The following is a 6,000-nucleotide window of genomic DNA, read 5'->3' on the forward strand; positions in this document are numbered from 1 at the left end:
GAGAGTCTCTCAGATCTGTCTGCCAGGGATGCGTCCCCGCCCTCAGGTCTCAGCCTCCGGAGTAGCTGGGGTCACCAGTGCCCGACGCAGGGCCTCTAGGTGTAAGAGTCAGTGCGCGTGCCAGGTCTGGGGCTTGGACTCAGGGCCTCACACTCTTGCTTAGCTCTTTCACTGAAGACTAGTGCTCGACCACTTGAACCACAGCTCCATTTCAAGCTTTCTTTCTGGTTATTTAGAGATAAGAGTCTCAGTTTTATCTGCTCAGACTGGCTTCGAACCACAATCCTTAGATCTCAGGCTCAAGTAGCAAGAATTACAAGCATGAGCCACGGCACCTGGCTAAGGACTTAAATCTCGATCAGGTAAGTTTTGTGTGTGTCAATCCTCCTGGGGCTTGAACACAGGGCCTGGTGCTGGCCTTGAACTTTTTTTTTTTGCTCAAGGCTAGTGCTCTACCTCTTGAGCCACAGCTCCGCTTTCTTTTTGTTTTTGCTGGTTAATTTGAGGTAAGAGTCTTGCAGACTTTTCTCACCAGGCTTACCACTCATTCTACGAATGAGTCTCCTCTTCCGAACCAGTATCTTCATATTTCAACCTCTTGAGTCACTAGAATTACAGGCATGAGCTACAGCTGCCTGGCTTTCACCAGGTAATTTTGAGAGGGTCAGAAACAGGGGAGTAAGTGGACGACTTCATTCGTGGATGTGTTCCAGTACTGGGGCTTGAACTCAGGGCCTAGGCTCTGTCCCTCCTTAGCTTCTTCTGCTCAAGGCTGGCACCGTACCACTGAGCCACTCTGGCTTTTTGCTGGTTAATTGGAGATGAGAGTCTCAGAGGTTTGTCTGCCAGAGCTGGCTTCAAACCTCAGATCCTCAGATCTCAGCCTCCTGAATGTCAGGTTTGCCCAGGAGGGAACAGACCTAGCACTGAGTAGCTAGGATCAAGGCACGAGCCACCAGTACCTGAGTACAGGAAGCAGGTGGCCATCTTGAATATACCGCACTCCGCACTACAAACCAAGACTTCAAGATGAGCAGGTAAAGCCCCCCCCCGGCCCCCCAGGCCTGGGTGCCGACTTCCTGGGTGCCCCACAGGGGGAACAGCTTTCATCAGGTCTCTGATTGCACCACCAAGCTCAGGCCTGGCAGGCGGTTCTCATTACGAAAGCGTTTCCTCTGTGGAAATTGTCCCACCTTCTCTGCCACCTGATAAGCCTTCAGGTTTGTGGTGATGGTGACGAGTTTCCGAGACAGGGAAACCACAGCCAGGAAGGGCAATAGGAAACGGCACGCACTGGCCGGTAGACGGATTTCGCAACACCGTGCAGGGAGAAGCAAGGGAAGTGGAGGAAGGGCGGTAGGACCGCCCTGGAGTGCGTCCCTGAGTCTATGGAGGAAACGGAGAGGAGACAGGGGTCTGCTGCCTCCAGCCACCTCCAAGAGCCAGCGGCCAGTGGCTCACACCTGTCATCCAAGTTACTCAAGAGGCTCACAGTTCAAAGCCGGCCACGTCAGGAAACGCTGTGAGGATTTCATCGCGTCATCTCCACAGTCAACACGTATTTTTTAGCATCTGCTCCGTGTAAGGCTGTGTGGAGCACCGGACACAGCAAGAACAGAAGGATAAAAATTCCGGCTCTCAGCTAGTGGCTGGTGGCTCACACCTGTAATCCTAGCTACTCAGGCTACTGAGATCTAGCCATGGAGGTCCAAAGCCAGCCTGGGCAGGAAAGGCTGTGAGAATCTCATCTCCAATTAACTTGCCGAGCACAAGCCTTGAGCAAAAAAACTCAGGGGCAGCATCCAGGTCCTGAGTTCAAGACCCACAACGGACAAAAGAAGAGAAAAAAAATCTGCTCTCTTAAGAAGCTTGCACGCTAGTCAGGAAGCAGGAGAACAAAATTAAGAAGCTAAAACTATAAATGCACTTACTCCTTGACCCAGCAATCCTATTTCTGGGACTTTAGCCTAGAGCTTCATCTGCACTGCAAGAATTCTTGTGACAAAAATGTCCAGATCGTGGCTGGGAATATGGCCTAGTGGCAAGAGTGCTTGCCTTGTATACATGAAGCCCTGGGTTTGATTCCCCAGCACCACATATATAGAAAATGGCCAGAAGTGGTGCTGTGGCTCAAGTGGCAGAGTGCTAGCCTTGAGCAAAAAAGAAGCCAGGCACAGTGCTCAGGCCCTGAGTTCAAGTCCCAGGACTGGCAAAAAAAAATACAATGGATCTGGGTATTGGTGGCACACCTGTAATCCTAGCTACTCAGGAAGCTGAAGTCTGGAGGATCACAGATCAAGACCAGCCTGGCCAGAAAAGTTCCTAAGACTCCATCTCTACTAAACTGACAAACAGCAAAGCTGGAGGTATGGTTCAAGTGGCAGAGCAGCAGCTGGGCAGGCAAGCTAAATAAGCGTGAGGCCCTGTGCTCAAACCCTAGTATTGATTTTTTTTCTTTTAAAGTGAAAAGTTTGTATTCTTCCCGTGGCTCTGAAGCCCAGTCTGAGAGCCTTTTCTGGAAATTCCTTACAGACACATACAGTGCATATATTAGCACTCCTATGTGTAGCCTTGCTTTTCAGGTTTTACACAAACTGTCACATTTCCTACACTACTCTGCTCTTTCTTCTTTTTAAACTCACAAAGTGCTTTCCTCCACTACACACGGCGCCATCTTCCTCTTCATCATGACTTCATAAGAGACACTCCAGAACTCGTTAAAGTAATCCCCGAGCACTGGAACTTAAGAGTGGTCTCCAGTCTTTTGCTACAGTGGACATTCTTGGGTATGGATAATTTCCTCACATATAGGAATATATGTGTGAGGTCATTTCCTATAAGTGAAATTTCTGCTCCAAAGGGCATATATCTTAAATATTTAAGGTCATTGTTGAATTTTGGGGCTTTCCCTCTCAGTCTGCTAATTAGGTCATGTTATGATTATAAAGCATTTTTTTTTTTGCCAGTCCTGGGCCTTGAACTCAGGGCCTGAGCACTGTCTCTGGCTTCTTTTTGCTCAAGGCTAGCACTGTACCACTTGAGCCACAGCGCCACTTCTGGCTTTTTCTATATATGTGGTGCTGGGGAATTGAACCCAGGGCTTCATGTATGTGAGACGAGCACTCTACCACGAAGTCACATTCCCAGCTCCCAGAGCACTTTTTTTAAACAAGGCCTTGCAATGTAGCCAGGGTGTACTTCAAACTCACAATCCTGCCTCGACCTGCACCATATCTGGCTATCTTTTTTAAGTCAGAGAAAATGATAACATGGCCATGGTTTTTAGTAAGAAGAAGCCATCATTCCTGAAACCCGTGCTGTGTATGAAGGACTCGCACGTATTGCCTGAACCACTCCCGACACGCGTGAGGCATGGTGCTTTCACCTCTCTGTTCGAGGCACCCACACAGCGGATGGACGGTGGGAACCGACCACTGGCCTTCGGGCTCCGGCTGGCCGCGCGGGGTCCTGGTCCCCAGCGGGAAGCTGACAGCCCGGTGTGGGGAACTGGATTCTAGATTCCTGTACCAGGTCACGCCACGTGGCCAGCGCCCGGGCCTGCAGGCGAGAGGGAGGGAGCACCCAGGACAGGTCGGGGAGGACGCGGTGGGGGCTCGAAGAGAGCCTTCCGGGGGAGGCGCAGAGGCCTAGGGCCTTGGCTGGTGGGAGAGGGTGCTCAGAGGCAGAGGGGAGCAGGCGGGCTGCCGGGAGACCCGGCTGCAAAGGAGGGCCCCCACCCCCCCGGGCGGGTCTCCAGGGCCCGGCCCTCTCTGTGGGGAGACCCAGTGTTGCAGGGGGGCACAGGGTGGAGCGCGGACTCTGGAGCCAGACAGTCTGGATCGCAGCGTCACCCCTGCCCCGGCCCAGCGGTCGACCTCTCCTCTCCACACACCACAGCAGCAGCACGGATTGCATCAAGTGCTCGTGGGAATGAGATGTTGAAAACATGCTAAAAAAATGAAACAGGAAAACATCTGACACTTGGCAAAGACTCAGTGAGTGGCGGTCACTTATCAGCCAACAACTAAATTGTTTTGTGGAGGGTTTGTTTTCTTTTAAACTCGAGCGATAATCTTTTCCTTTATATTATTATGAAATTTCGGTTGGCAAGACCTGGGTGTGGCCACCCATGTTTGTAAGCCCAGCCCTCTGGAGGCTGGGACAGGAGGAGGAGAGATGCCAGGGTGTCTTGGGCCACCCACTAAGACCTTGTCTCAAAACAACAAAACCCAGGTGCCGGTGGCTCACGCCTGTCATCCTCGCTGCTCGGGAGGCTGAGATCTGAGGATTCAGATTTGAAGCCAGTCCAGGCAGGAAAATCCTCGAGACTCTTATCTCCAATTAACCACCAAAACGCTGAAGAAGGGGGCTGGGAATGTGGCTTGGCGGTAGAGAGCTTGCCTAGCATGCGTGAAACCCTGGGTTTGATTCCTCAGCACCACATAAACAGAAAAGGCAGAAAGTGGTATGTGGCTCAAGTGGCAGAGTACTAGCCTTGAGCAAAAAAGAAGCCAGGGACAGTGCTCAGGCCCTGAGTCCAAGCCCAGGAGTGGCAAAAAAAAAAAATGCTGAAGAAGAGCTATGGCTCAAGTGCTAAAGCACCAGTCTTAAGTGAAAAAACTAAGGGACAGCACCCAGGCCCTGAGTTCAAGCCCCAGTACTGGCACATACACAACAGGAAATTGTGGTGCTGGTGGCTCATGCCTATATTCCTGGCTACTCAGGAGGGTGCGATCTGGGGATTGAGGTCCAAAGCCAGCCTGGGAAGCAAAGTCTGTGAAATTCTTATCTCCGCTTAACCACCAAAAAAGCTAGAAATGGAGATGTGGCTCAAGTGGTAGAGTACTACTCTTGAGCATAAAAGCTTAGAGGCAGTGCCTATGCCCTGGGTTCAAGCCCAGGACCAGAAAAAGGAAGGAAGAAAGGAAGGAAGGAGAGAAAAGGGAAGGAAGGAAGGAAGAAGGGAAGGAAAGAAGAAAGCAAAAAGAAAAAAATGAATTGGTAGAGAAGGTTCATGATGGTTTTCAAAAGTTTGCATAGATTGCCAGAAATAAGTGTGTTAGTGTAGAACTGCAGTTCTGCGCATGTGTATTTTAATGATTAAGCTGGAGGAGGGGCTCAGATGGAAGAGGGCCTGTCTAGCAAGTGGAATACAAACCCAGTACTACTTCTAGAAAAGTTAACATTTATTTAGCGTTCATTTATTCCTTTTAACAGTCTTCTTAAAACTAACAAATGCTATTGCTAGTTTTACAGATGAGGGGAAAAAAAGGCACAAATTAAGCTGTATGATATTTTCCCCACACCACACAGCTGGGATCCAGAGTAAGCCTTCCTCCTGCTGTCTATAGATCTGCCACCCCGTGGGAAACTGGATGGACAATCCACTAATAGTTCCTCCTGTGCGTGTGCGTGCATTCATGGGCATGCTGGGGTTTGAACTCATAGCCTGGGTGCTGAACCACTTAAGCCACCGGTCTCCTTCAAGCTTTTTGCTGGTTAATTGGAGGTCAGAGTCTAATGGACTTTCTTTCCTGGGCTGGCTTTGAACCATGATCCTCAGAGCTCAGCCTCCCCAGTAGTTAGGATTACAGGCAGGAGCCGTTGTCTCTTGGCGTCTCTGTGTGAATTTGTATGGCGTGTGCGTGTGTGTGTGTGTCTGTGTGTGCGTGTGTGTGTGTCTGTCTGTCTGTCTGTGAGTTCCGGGGCCTGCACGCCTGGGTGCTGTCCCTTAGCTGTGTTGCTCCAGGCTGGGGCTCCCCTACACGAGCCACAGACCCCCTTCCTTTTGGAGTCAGGTCATTTACAAACTGTCAACCCCCACCCTCACCCCACACCCGCGGATCTCAAGGACCTCACAGGAAAAGCGGGGGCTGCCCGAGAGGCCTGGACGCACCTTGCACTCCAGGCCTTGCAAGCGCCGAGCTCTGGACGGGGAAGGCCGCCGGGCTCTGCCGCCCTCTAGCGGCTGCTCACCCGAGGTGCGCCCCACAGCCGTGC

The sequence above is a fragment of the Perognathus longimembris genome, chromosome 13, assembly GCF_023159225.1.
Source record: "Perognathus longimembris pacificus isolate PPM17 chromosome 13, ASM2315922v1, whole genome shotgun sequence".
Lineage (NCBI taxonomy): Eukaryota > Metazoa > Chordata > Mammalia > Rodentia > Heteromyidae > Perognathus > Perognathus longimembris.